This window comes from Adiantum capillus-veneris, chromosome 3, assembly GCF_014529385.1.
Source record: "Adiantum capillus-veneris isolate H3 chromosome 3, ASM1452938v2, whole genome shotgun sequence".
In the NCBI taxonomy this organism is placed as follows: Eukaryota; Viridiplantae; Streptophyta; class Polypodiopsida; order Polypodiales; family Pteridaceae; genus Adiantum; species Adiantum capillus-veneris.
In genome coordinates this window covers 83816598-83830605 of record NC_140933.1, presented here as the reverse complement: position 1 = coordinate 83830605, position 14008 = coordinate 83816598, and the positions used below count along the sequence as shown (strand labels likewise).

The 14008-nt window shown below is 37.9% G+C and overlaps 1 pseudogene; it reads right to left on the bottom strand.

Annotated features, from left to right (window-relative positions):
• Positions 1–12776: 12776 nt before the first annotated feature.
• On the bottom strand, positions 12777–13614 carry LOC147461214 (uncharacterized; annotated as a pseudogene).
• Positions 13615–14008: the final 394 nt, after the last annotated feature.

Genomic DNA, 14008 nt, shown 5'->3' with positions numbered 1-14008 from the left:
GCTTGCAGTAAATTAGCCTGTGATAGCATAGACATCATCCGCTCTTGGATGGTCCTATTCATTCATTCTGCAACACCATTTTGTGCAGGGGTATAAGGAGCTGTAAACTCACGCTTGTTTCCCCTACTTGAACAGAAACCTGTAAAGTCTTTTGAGACATAATCTCCACCATTGTCTGAGCGCAAAGCTTTGAACTTATGTTCAGACTGAGTTTCAACACTAGATAAGAACTTTATGAAGCAAGAAAAGGTCTCATCTTTAGACTTCATGGCGCAGACCCAAACATGCCCTGTTGCATCGTCAATGAATGTAACATAATAGGACACACCACCATGGGATTTAGAAGGCATAGGCCGGCCCACATAAATCACTGTGCACAAGCTCTAAGGGTTTTCTTAGTTTGTCAAAAGAATGTGTACGATGTGTCCATGTCTGCTTTCCATATTGACAGTGCTCACAAAAGGGAAAATTAGAAAATGACAAAGAGGGTAAGTAGCCCAAACAAGAGAGTGTCTCCATTCACTTCTTTGACATATGTCCTAACCGGCTATGCCACAAAGCAACAGTTGGCAGCTCGGTTACAGAAAGAACACTATTTTTATCAGATACATAAAGAGGATAAAGTGAACCAACTTTAGAACCATGGGGTATAATAAGATGACCCTTTGCAACACGCCAAGACTGCTGATGAAAAGTGACTTTGTAATCCAAGTCATCAGGACGTCCAACCAAAATCAGATTGCATGTCAAGGGTGGAACATGATGCACATTATGGATGATAAACTTCAACCCATTTGCCATAACCATGGCAATATCACCTACGCCAACAATGTCACAAGAGTAACTGTCACCAAGTATAACAGAGCCAATAGTTTCCTTGTATGTAGTAAACCAATGCCTATGAGGTGTGACATGCAATGAAGCACCCGAATCAAGGATCCATGTATGGGATACTTCACCACTAACAAGGAGTTCAACTGGCATAGAACTCTGCAAAGATAAGAGTTTCCTATGCATCATAAAAGACATCATTACTTTCAATCAACATATTAATGCCTTGTGCATCACTGTCATCCTGAACTATGTTCAGTTCTTCAATCTTAACCGAACTCTTTGGTTTCTCCTCTTTATCATCATGATCTTTGCTTTTACCTTTGCCCTTCTCTTTGTCACGCTTCCAAGCATAAAAATCCTTCTTTATGTGATCAAACTTATCACAATAATGGCATTGAACATTGCGGCGACCACAAGACTTTGATCTACCCTTTGATGCATCTCTATTGCCCTCTTTCTTGGACTCACGTTGCGAAGAACGGCCCTTACGTTGCTTATCAACCCTTTGCACATAATGAGCTTTGCCATAATGCGAGCTGGTCATGGTCTTCTGATGCATCACCTCTGACAAAAGTGCACTAGTAACATCATCGTATTTTAGCGTACCATTAGGAGCAGAGTTACTAACAGCTGTGAAAAAGATATCCCAAAAGGGTGCAACTAATAAAGCAAAAAGATTGCTTTCATCTCATCATCAATTGTCATGCGCACTGTGCACAAATCTGAGCAAAAAGAAAATCAAAATCATTGATATGGCTGGCAACGCTAGCTGACTCCTTCATACGAAGGTTGAAAAGTTTTTGCATCAGGAAAACTTTATTGCTACCCGTATCCTTTTTGTAAGTGCTGCATAATTTCTGCCATAAAGCATGAACAGTCTCACATTCTAACACTGAAAAGTACACTGACTCACCAAGGTGCAGTCTAATCGTAGACCTACATAGTTCATCAAGCTCCTCCCACTGAAACTGAGTCATGTGCATATCTTTAGTTCTAGCCGCATAGACAATAGGAAATTTTTGCTTCTTTTGGACAAGCACATCATGCATTTGGTTCTTTCAAACCTGAAAATTGGTGCCATCAAACTTTTTTATGTCATAAATATCACGGTCTTTGCTAGTAGACATGGTGACAAAACCACCAAAAGATTCTGGGAAAATTTTGGCAGAGTCTCCTGTGTATTTGCATAAACTGTCAAACTGACCATAGACCACCAACTCGGCATCAAAAGCACCTATACCACTCTATACATGTACTATGGCGAGGTCTCATAAGGGATGCTCCAGCTACCTGTATCACTGAAGGTGTCTCCACATTTGAGAATACCCCAGCTCAATGAAACCCTCATGCTATCGACCCTCAATAATGTAGGTTATGCAGCAGCAAAACGTATAGCCAAGTCTCAGAAATGGCTATCATTCGGACCAAGTCTCAGAAATGGCCGGGACTGCCGTACTAGCCAAAAGATGGCTCCACAAAAGTGTACAATGGCAGTATCCACAAGGACGTACAAGTCTGTCATGGCACTCAAACAGGCATCAAAAGCATGTGCATGCAAATAAATATTCTTGCAGGGAGTCAAACCGCTCTCAAAAGAGCTCAAAAATTGTCAAAAGTGCCAACATATGCATGTACACATAAAAGACTGCTCCCACTGGAACCAGAATATTGCAAGCACTAAAAACTGTAGCCTGTGAGTCGATGCCAATGCCATAGCCGAAGCGGAGATCAAGGCCAAGAAGCACAAAGAAAGCTAACCAAGCGGCTCTATGTACATGTACCTATACATGTAGTCGAAGAAGACAATGCCGCCAAAATTCCACTCTATGTGTGTATGAGGCCACTCCGAAAGAGGCTACACAGTCTCGAATGAGCCATGGGCTCTCGTAGATGGAAGAGACTGCAACAATGGTACCTATAATGGCTATGAAAGCAACAATAATGAGCCATGGGCTCTCGTAGATGGAAAAGACTGCAACAATTGTACCTATAATGGCTATGAAAGCTCTGCATCACAAACTACCAAAAGAGGGCTGAAAAATTCAGCTCCTAAATCGTAGCTCTAATGAGGTTTCTGATGGCACAAATGGCTCCGAAAGGGGGAACGCTTTCGGAATGCTGAATTTTCCAATGCCGAAGTCGGAACCCTGTTTTCACTCTTGAAAGTGCGCGCGCACGGAAGCAATTTTGGGAATGAAACAACTCTGATACCAGATGAAGGAGAGGAACTGAGAGCACAATGCAAGAGGAAGAGGAATGCACACGCACACTCACACACACACCACCATAGCCACACACACAAGTTGGAGGGGGAGAGCCAACACACACTATATGCCCCCTTTCTCTTTTCTCTATCTTATGCACTAAGGCACAATACACATTGTACTTAGTGTTAGTGGTTCACACAAGTGCCATCTCCCTCTCTCTCTCAAACATACCAAGACTATAAAGGCATACTAGTTAAAGTCCAATAAATCTCAGAATAGTTTTTTGGGTAGCTCATTTTTAGCGATAATTCAAATAAGACATGTGATGTTCATGTGAATATAGGCATTCACTCTAGCACCATTTAAAGCAAAAACCTTGAACAACGAGTCCAAAGGATATGGTTGAGAGGTTACATTTCTTTGGTGTTCAACAAATCCTAATATTCAAGTACCATGTTTGTAAATTTTTGTGTTATAACACTTCAAATGGTTCTTTTAAGGGAGGCCTAGTGTTCCATATGTAGTGTTCTCACTTAAAGTTGACTATGGATATACATGCCTCTATGAGTAATGATACCATTAATGTAGAGGAATAAACAGATAGGATTAAAGTTTTTCTTTTAGTATATTTTCGTATAAATGGATGGAAAATACACTACCTCCCAATGTGCTCGATCAAATATGGTTTGTGGATTGTGTATGGCTATATTTTCTTGGTGGCCAAAAAAGAGCCAATGAGAGCACAATGAAGAACTCTTTGGCACGCCTATGACCTTGGGCGTAATGTATTCACATTCTTCCGAGTTTCCGAGTCATTGATAGGTAATGTGTTCTCTATGCTCAAGTGTGCTAGTAGTAGAACTGTTTTTGTGACAAACCGTTCGATTTAGGTCACATTGGACTCTTATAGTCCTTTTTAATCCCCATCATAAGTGACTCTAAAGTCTAACCCAAAGATGCTCTTGGATTATATTTTTTGACTCCCTTGGTATGCGTTCATTTGCGAAAGTACCATGATGATTGTATAGATATGTTAATGTAAATAAAAGCATACACTAATTTCAAGTATGTTCATGAATTTCTAATAAATCACTTTCTTTCAAGGACATTTGATCATTTTGCAAATCATTGTATTGATCCTATAGTCAAGATAGAGCTCTTGAATCCAACAAATGAAATAGGATGTGAATCTTACTTTATAGGGATTGAATATATCTGTATGACTTCAAGTTTGTTCGTTGTTATGTAAATTCCACAACAACAAACTTCTTGTGCGGTTACTATGCAGTGGCTTGCATGTGGTTTCTTATTGAGGGGGGCTTAAGAGATTCTCCGCCTAAAACTTGTGTGAGTTTCATGAAAATGGTTACGTCTATAAAATGGATATGTTTATGTTTGTCTTTTTTTCCTATGTTTTACAAAATAATCTAGTTTATGTTTATGTATATGTATGTGTTTATGTCTTTTTCAGGTTTTGAAAAGATCGTTTGGAGATGACCATGCGATGGTTTTAAAGAATAAGCTTTATGATTGCATGGTTGATGCAATAAGGAGAGTGCCAATGAACTCTCCATGATTATGGTTATCTTTGTGGTCACATTTTGCTTCATATGTTGGACATGATAGGTTATAGCTATGACATTTTGGACATGGCATGTTATGGTTTTCACAATTGGAATCTCAATACTTATAGTCATTGTATGGTTATGACATTGTATGTCTCATCAATGCTTATTGTCACACTTCTTATGCCCTTGTTATGGCCTCATATTTGTGTCAATGTATATGGTTAATGCTTAAGAGTTGTTAATGCTTATGGTTAAGCTCTCGGTCTCTTGTTAATGCTTATGTCCTTGTTGATGCCTTAGTCTCTTGTCAATGCTTATGGTCCTAATTCTAATTTCCTTGTTATCTCAAAATTTCTTAAGGATCTCTCTGGTTATTGATCATGTCTTGGTCTTTTCACTGATGTATATGGTTAATGCTTATGTTCTTGCTAATACTCATGTATCGGTCTCTTGTTAATGCTTATGTCCTTGTTATGATATCACTTCTTATGGACAATGGTCATGCTTCTTATGTCCTTGTTATGGTCTCATATTCTTGCCAGTGTCTATGGTTAATTCTTATGTGCTTGTTAATCTTATGGGGGTTAATGCTCATGTCTCGGTCTCTTCTTGGTGGTTGTGTCCTTGTTAATGTCCTAGTCTCTTGTAAATGCTGTGATATTTCCATGTGGATATGTAGCATTAGGTAATCTAGAGAGGATGTGTTCACATGCACAATTTCAAGAGCCCCCTTGATACTTTAGTCACCTTGACACTTTTATGTGGAGTACAAATAGAGCTTATGATTGGTGGAGATCCATAGAGGAACCACCAATGACCATGATTACAAATATTATCCTTGTATAGCCTATATGTCTCACAAAGTTATTGGTGCTAAGATGGGAACTCCACTATTAGTGGTGGCCGTCACCACCCAAACTCTTAACCTTATCCACAATTTGTGGAAACTCCCTCATCAAAGATGCACTCATAGATTGGCATTGAAGTCTTCACAACAATTCACTAATAATGGAGACATCTGTTATGCACAAATGTCCACATGGGTTGGTTTCTCTATAGATACATTACCACTCTTTCAATACTCTTTGAATGCTCCATAGATCACCCTCAAAGGATGATATATTAGTAGGATTATCACTCGATTATTAGACATGATATTATCCAACTACACACCAGATAAACTTGAATTTTGTCATCAATAGAGTTGAGGATAAATTGGGCTTTTATAGGGACCATCTCTTACATACCACTCAAGATAGTGTTATGATATGATTGAGATACATAGATGTCCATCTCCCACATGGGGTCATGTGTGCCATTGGCTACATGAGGACATCATCCCACTAGCTTCCCATCGAGACAAGGAAATATGGACCACATCCACTATCTATCAATGAGAGACTATGATTGATTTGGATATTGGAACCTGAGAGAGAGAGGAATACATATGTAGATGCTTAACCTACCTTAAAAGTGTAAGTAGTGAGTATGGTGCCAAGTGGGCCAACTTAGAGAAGATTCATACATTTTTCCTTTGACACACCAGCATTATCTATAGCATTCTACACATAGATGGAAACCCACTTGGCCTACACATACCTACACATACCACTTGTCTTGGCCATTAGATCTTAGTTTTGATCTTTTAATGTTCAATTTGCTTCTATCAATTGACCATTGTATTATTTGATTACCCTTACTTTTGGTCCGATAGGTCATATTGGCCTTTGAAGATGTTAATATAATGGTATTTCTATTCATATTTTGCGACATGTTAACTAAATGGTAGAGTCTCACGCTTCTAGTTGTCGGCTTCTCAGTTCAAGCTTGTGATTGTTTTGGACCATTCATGCCACACTAGTTTAGATATTTCGTGCAGCCAATGAGTTGGATCCAACCCATGCTTTTAATTGTTGAAGTTGGAATTACAAGTGATTTGGCGTTTGATAGCTCCCACAAGAAAACCTCCATGCTGAGAACAAGAGCTATTGCAACATCTAATGCACAAGAAACTGTTGAGAACCAGAAGCTCACACAATATGGAATATCATTGATGAGGTGTTTTTTGGAGCTTTAGTTGTGGACGTGTTGATCTAGCTTGGCAAGGGGGTGGATGAAGCTCTTAAAGGGGGGTGGAGGTTCCACTTTTTCAATATTCTGAGTCTAGAAAATGTATTTAACAAAATTTTGAGGTATAAATATGCTTGAAAGGATTCTTTTTGTTTCACAGTTTGACGGTGTAGCTCTTAGGCTTATCAAGTGACCATTGTTCATTTGGTGGGGCGGGGATGCTTCCATCGCCAAATTCCCCAACATTTAGTGCTCTCTCTCTCTCTCTCTAAAATTCCCTTGCTCTATATCTTACAAGTTTACATCTTGTTAAGGAATTCCATTTTGCTAAGGTATTGGCACTGCTACGCAGTCTTCTAATGATTTTTCTCAAATCGTAGACCAAGGTAGTGTGAAACTATGAAATGTGTGTGTATCAAACATGGCAGTTTCTAGCATTCCATAAGAAGGATAACATTCAAACTTTGAGAGACACAATACATAAATTTAGACCCACATAACCAGTTTGAATTGTTCCAAATAACAATCTGAATTTGGAAATTTTAATCTTCCAATGCATCATACAAACAAATCCTCCAAGCATTTACAGTAGGGTGGTTCTAAAAAAAGGTGTTTGGTTGTCTCCTAGCTAACCACATTAGGGACATTTCCCATCTGACATTCTCTTTCTTGCTAGCAGTTCACCTATGGGGAGAGCCCTTGTTAGAATTCTCCACAAGAAGACGTTGTGTTTGAGAATCACACGATAACACCATACATTAGATAGCTTGCTCAACCACCAACTCTAATCTCGATTGAATTTCCGAATCTTGTTGCATCTGAGATTGAGGGATCAAGTGTAGGTAGAAACTTTTGGTTGGGGAGCTCCACCAATTTGCTAAAGTATCTAGAAAATCCCAATCTCTAAACCTTTGATCAACATCCTGATTGCAAGGCACGCTAAGATTGTTGACATGTGCACACAATTGCCCCCGAGAAATTTTGAGCCCATTTCCCAATCTGAATCTTCTCTTGGCCACTATAAAAGAAATAAGGTGGCTTTGAACTACTATCAATCTATGAGCATGGTAGGTTTCACCAAAATTAAGCTCACTACCACTTAAATCACCATCAAAGCTATGAGCATTGTGGGTTTTACCAAAATGGATCATCACCACCTAAATCATTGCTAGAGTCATCGGTAGAATAGCGAATGGACACATCACTAGCTTCCTCTTGAAATAGATCATCCATGTCTTATATAAACCAAAGAAATTAAGATATAGCATGTACCTTACGAGAAAATGGGGGAGAAAGCCTCTTGCACATTAACACCATGGAGATTGATGAACAATGTGTGCAGAAAAATTGTTTTTATAAACAACCTGATTTTCTCCTTGTCAATGTACAAACCCGTTGCTCTTAGAAAATCTAGGATATTAATAAAATTTTTATACTAGTTTATGATTTTTTAACCCAGTTTGGTTTCCTTCTACAGCTGTTTGAAACCGGACAATTGGGAATTCCAATCATTTCTAGGATGAATTAAGGCACAACTTTCCCGTACACAGTGACAATGATGAATTATAAAAACAAATGAAGTAGTCATCAAAGAATTAACTAGAAAAATTAATCTCAAGATTAAGTATTTTTCCAAGATTAATTTGGTGATTGGGGAAATTTAATACATGAATGTACTATATTAATGATAATATTCTCTTTAGAGAATCATATCTTACAAAATATCTAAAGTTTTAGTGATGAAAACTACCTTTCCTCTTGGTCGCTCCACATATTCCAAGTTTAAAAGGTGTTGCCTTCTTCTCTCCACGTGGACACATGAATGTGTAGCACTCCCAATCTAGAGGTTATTTTACAAATGTTGCTTTGGTCCTTGGCACGTATAATTTTCATAGTATTTCCTACCTAGCTATTGGGGGAGAGAGAGAGAGAGAGAGAGAGAGAGAGAGAGAGAGAGAGAGAGCCTTAATTTTTCTGTTCCCTTTCCAACCCCCCCCTCCCCCCCCGTGTTACCTTCTCCTCCTCCCCTCCCCTCACACAATCACCACCACCACTATGCAACATACCACTACTACTTTCAAGAGGCATGCCTCAGGATTTTATCACCTCAATGTTTTACTAGGATAAAGGATAATTATCTTCATTTGAAAAAAAAAATTGCTACAACATATACATGAGCGATGCTAAACTCTCTCTCTCTCTCTCTCTCTCTCTCTCTCTCAATATATCTATCTATCTATCTATCTATCTATATATATATATATATATATATATATATATCATCTCCCTTCCAATAAATATAACCACCTCCCCCTTTCAATATACATACATACATATGTACTTACATATACACATACATAAACACACACACACACATTCATACATAGATGTCTATCATACATAAATAATGTACATACATAGCACATATATACCCCGGGGCGGTCACTTTTTAGAATGTGTATGCTATCACGTGAGTTAACCGGAGAGGATTATTAAAAGGTCAAAATGTATCAAAATGTATACATACAGAGGGGGGTGGGGGTTTTTTAAATAGGCACGTAGTGTAAATATAGTATGTATATTGAGGTATTATTGTATTAATAACCTCTTGAACGCACGTGATATAGGAAGCTTTTGATAAGTGATTGCCCCGGGATATATACATACATACATGCATACATGTGTGCATACTATTTGAGCCTAGGTCCAAAAGCTGAAGAGAGGACGATGAGCGATAAGACAAGTAAGAAGGCAGCCAACTCTATAGGTATTTTCCATAAATGCCTTTAGTCTATGCCAATTAAAATTTAATTCTCAAGTGTAATGAGGCCATAAGATTCCAGCTTATATAAATAATTAGATTTTTCCTTGTGTGTGTAATGGTCTACCGCACAAGTGTGAGGTATTTAAGTGAAATCCTCATGTAATTGCTTAATCAAAAACCTTATCTAGAGTAATATGTCTATGTGAGTGAGAGTGTGTGAATCTTGTGGAGCTTGTATCATGTGATGTACTTGTTGGTTCAATGCATAAAGAAGGAAAACACGTTCCTCTCTTTGAGCTCTACATATTGATGTCTACTTTGTCTGCTTTCCACATAAACTTGAGCTCTTGTGACCACTCTCATTGGAACTACCAAATCTGTCTCAAAATAGTTTGATGAATGCACCACTTCTACATAAATTTATCTTTTCTATTAGAGTCTAATGTGCAATCCAAAAATAGGTTTTTTATGCTACATTCATCATCACAATAGTTCTAATTGGGTTGAGGTTTACTCAATGGAAAATCTCAAATCCAATAATCTCACTTGCACTTAAAACAAGGTCCTATTGGTCCAATTGGAGCTTGTTTTGGCCTAAAACCTTTCCTTATCACCACCATTGACATTAAAAATCAAAGTTCTTTGATCTCTTGTGTAATGTTTAACTAAAACTTTGAGTATTACTTGTCTGTGACACTTGAGGTTCTAGCATAGTAGATGATTGTGCTCAAAGAGCTAATTGTGAATCCTCATAACAAGGGATATCAATTTTATAAAAAGAACAACTTGGTACTAGAGATTTCTTAATTTCTTCTACCAAATAGAGATATCTTATGACAGCTTGTACCTAATCTAGTAGTGGTGGTTGCTGCTCCAATACCACTTGTTCCTTTTTTACTCCTCATATAGTATTGGCTTGGGTACATATACATATGTATAGACATGCACAAAGGCACATGAACGCAGACGTGCACACATAGACACACACACCAATACATACATACATACATGCATGCATGCATGCATGCATAGTGCATACATACATACATAAACACAATGTGCGTGTGTACACACACAAACATATAGACACACACACACATACACACACACACACACATCGATATATTTGTATGTGTGTGTGTGTGTGGCATACATACATACATATATGTATAAAAAATCACATTATTACTTCCTACAATGTGTTGAAGTTTAAGATTAAGAGGACTAATGAAAGCAATCCATCGTAGCATGACTATATTTGGTGTAGAGAAATTTACTATCATCCCCAAGTAGAGGAAGCAATCTATTTCCACCACAATTGAGGCTCCAATAAAGTACTCTTCCTCACACTTTAATGTTGTTGCAACTCCCCATAAGTCTATTTTAGCGTGTGGATAGTTATGTTGTTGTTTACTAAACACTTTGGCTCCAAAACACATTGCATGCATGTGTCCTTCTTCATCATCCTGACCAATTTCCCAACCAATCCATGTTGAATTAGTAAGGAGCATCTTTTTCAATTTCCTAATAGCTTTAGTATGCATGTTTTTCCACTCAAACATTTGCCTTTTTTGTAGCAACTAATATAAATATTCTACAGCATGAGAAAAGTGAAGTATCCAAATCACATAGAACACACATGCTCCCAAAAAACTTTGCACTTTAGAAACAAAAGTGTATGTCTCCTTTATTTGTTAAATTGCTTCAACCTTTGCTGGGTTTGGTCTTATTCCTTCAAGACTACACATATGTCCCACAATTAACACTTCTTTGACTCCAAAAGGACATTTGGGTCCTGAAAGTGTTGATGCACTTCTTCAAGTCTTGTTAAGAGTGCATCAGAGTCTTAATATGGTTGGCAACAAACTTTCAACACCCCCTCTGATCTTTTTCCTCATCCTTAGCATCCTTGTCATACCCTTTAATTGGCAAATCATCAATAAAAGGCATTGTGATATGACCCACAAATCCCAAAGAAAAAGTCTCTTGGCCATTAAGTTTTGGCAAGAGATTCCTCTTCAATGTACCATATAGTCTTGCTTTATGATGATACTCTTCAAGATCTTGGTTTTCAACAAGTTCAAAATTGTTAGCAACCTCAGGAATCACACGTGTGAAAGCTTGTGCCATGCAAGCTTTTTGTTTAGCTTTTTCTCTCCACCAATATAGGGAAGTTTGAGGTTTTTTCCTTGAAGCCTTTGTCGATGATAAGCCTTGTAAGCTTCCCACACTAGAGGTGAATGAGTCATTGTCTTCCACTCATCATCATGACTTAGTGCTTTAGGATCAAACCCTTTAGGCTTATCAAATGCATCTTCAATGGGATATTTATATGGATAGATTGTGTCCATAAGAGGAGAATAGTCTGAAGAAGTTCACATATTTCTTTTCATTGATATTGAAGTTGCTCTTACCATTGGAAAAATTTGAAGTGCTGATTTGAATTCCTTATTCACCCTTGGTAGTGTATGTTCATGAAGGCTATATGTGATCTATACACATAATTAGGAATTGAGCATACTTCATACCATCTCTACTCCAAATCCTTGCATAGGCAGCACCATCATCAAGAACTTTAGTCTCCATCTGCATATAGGGTTGTCCCAAGATAAGTGGATAATAAGAATATTCTTGTACAAAGATATATTGTTCATCCATACATCACCAATTGTCACTTTAGCATTTGGGCAAGCTCCATAAAGGTCTCTTGGTGAAGAGTTAGTAGCTCGTATATGCCATCCATGATATGTATCTATAGGCCACTATCCCTTTGAGTGTAAATACTTTGCCATAAGGTTAATTACCAATCCATGATCAATAAATGCAACAACTGTTTCTTCAAGATCATCTACCTTCACAAGGGTTTTAGGGTAACTTTGGCCAATGAGTCCTTGGAAAATGTTAAAATTGAATCCAATTCTTCTTCATCATTGAAATGTACATGCTTTACCTTGCTTGTAAAATGATTGAAATCCACCACATTCTTTGTTCCCCAATCCTCACAATCCTCCACATATTCATCCAATATTTGATCCATGCTGCTATTCTAGCAATAAGAATAATTTTCAAAAGATTACAAAATGAGATGAAGGCCGATGTGATTCACAAAAGGCTACCTAGGCACAAGCTATGGGATAAAGTGAAAAGCCCAAATTGGATCTCAGTCTTAACTCGGCTAAGATTGATTTGCATAGTTAAAGGATTCAGGTGATCTACTTGGCTATGTAAATTGATCTACTGAGTTGTGTAATTTTACTTTGTTTTATCTATTTTTTATGTATGCATATTGCAGTCTTCCATACCACTAAGAGCCTTATTAAACTTGCCTTTTGTTCACATGATCAAAAGGCCAATTCCAAACACTTCAAGTGCAACCTCTACCAAATCAAGGTTTCCACTAATAAAGTTTCAAGGATGGCTCTTTTGATACCTCTCCTTTAGTAAACAAGACATCTGATTTCATGCACTAATAGCAATAAATTCATCCTCTTCTGCAAGAAAAGGCATCCAAACTAAGGTGTTGTTCTCTAGATATTCTGTTGTCAAATCTATCAATACTAACCAAAACAGTTTGGTTCCACTTTGTTGAATTTCAGTATGCAGCTCTCCACCTTGTTTACATCAACATATACAAATCTACAAAAAGATCCTTTGCCTTGGATACTTTCCATGGTTTGTGTGTCATTTTTGTACTCCCCCAATCTAGAGAGGCATTAAAAAATCTCATATCTATCCTCTATGATATTTCCAAGCCCTCCACCACAGCTTCTGAGACTCCAATATTTGCTAATGCTAAAGAGCAATCAATATCATCAATGAACCTACCCCAATGAGTTATAAACACATCTTCTGGCTCTAAGTCTTCTTATTGTATGACCCTTCTTGCCTTCCACACAACGGTGCTTTCCCTACTTGCCATGTGAAAGATCCTTTCTAGTGTATGAATATTTATGGGACAACCCTCATGGATTCTATGCAAACAAGGAACTTTTGATGTTGGTGTCAACTAAGGTAACTGTGTTGGTGTCACGTGCACATGGCTTGATGTGCCATGTGGACATGCTTCATCAAATTCTGGAGCCAATTATCCCCTTTTTCTTTTGTAAGAGTGTCTAGAATCCTAGGAGGACTAATACCGGTTATTTTGTAAGACTGTTTGCAGGACCTGCATGTCCGAACAAGCTCATTAGCTTAGGTTTTCCAGTTTTAGAACCCTCTTGCACAAATGGTTTGTACACATGTTTTTTTAGATGTTATTACACTACAGTGGGCATCTAGCATGACGTGCATGTAGTTTTAAATTATAGGAATGCAACAAGCCATTGCCTACATCGATCGAATTCCCAGGTGGGTAGATGTGCGACACTTTCACCCAAAAATTACCCCTTGGTTAAACTTATTAATAAATCATATTGATGATTTATTTGTTGGGTGTGGTGGAAAATTATCCCTACCTAAGCCTAAGGAAGTTCATAAGCCCAATTCATGGTCTATAAAGGGACCCCAATAGCTCGCACTTTCAATAGTTGGAGGTAGCGCTAGAAAGAGAGTAGAATCTACCAAGT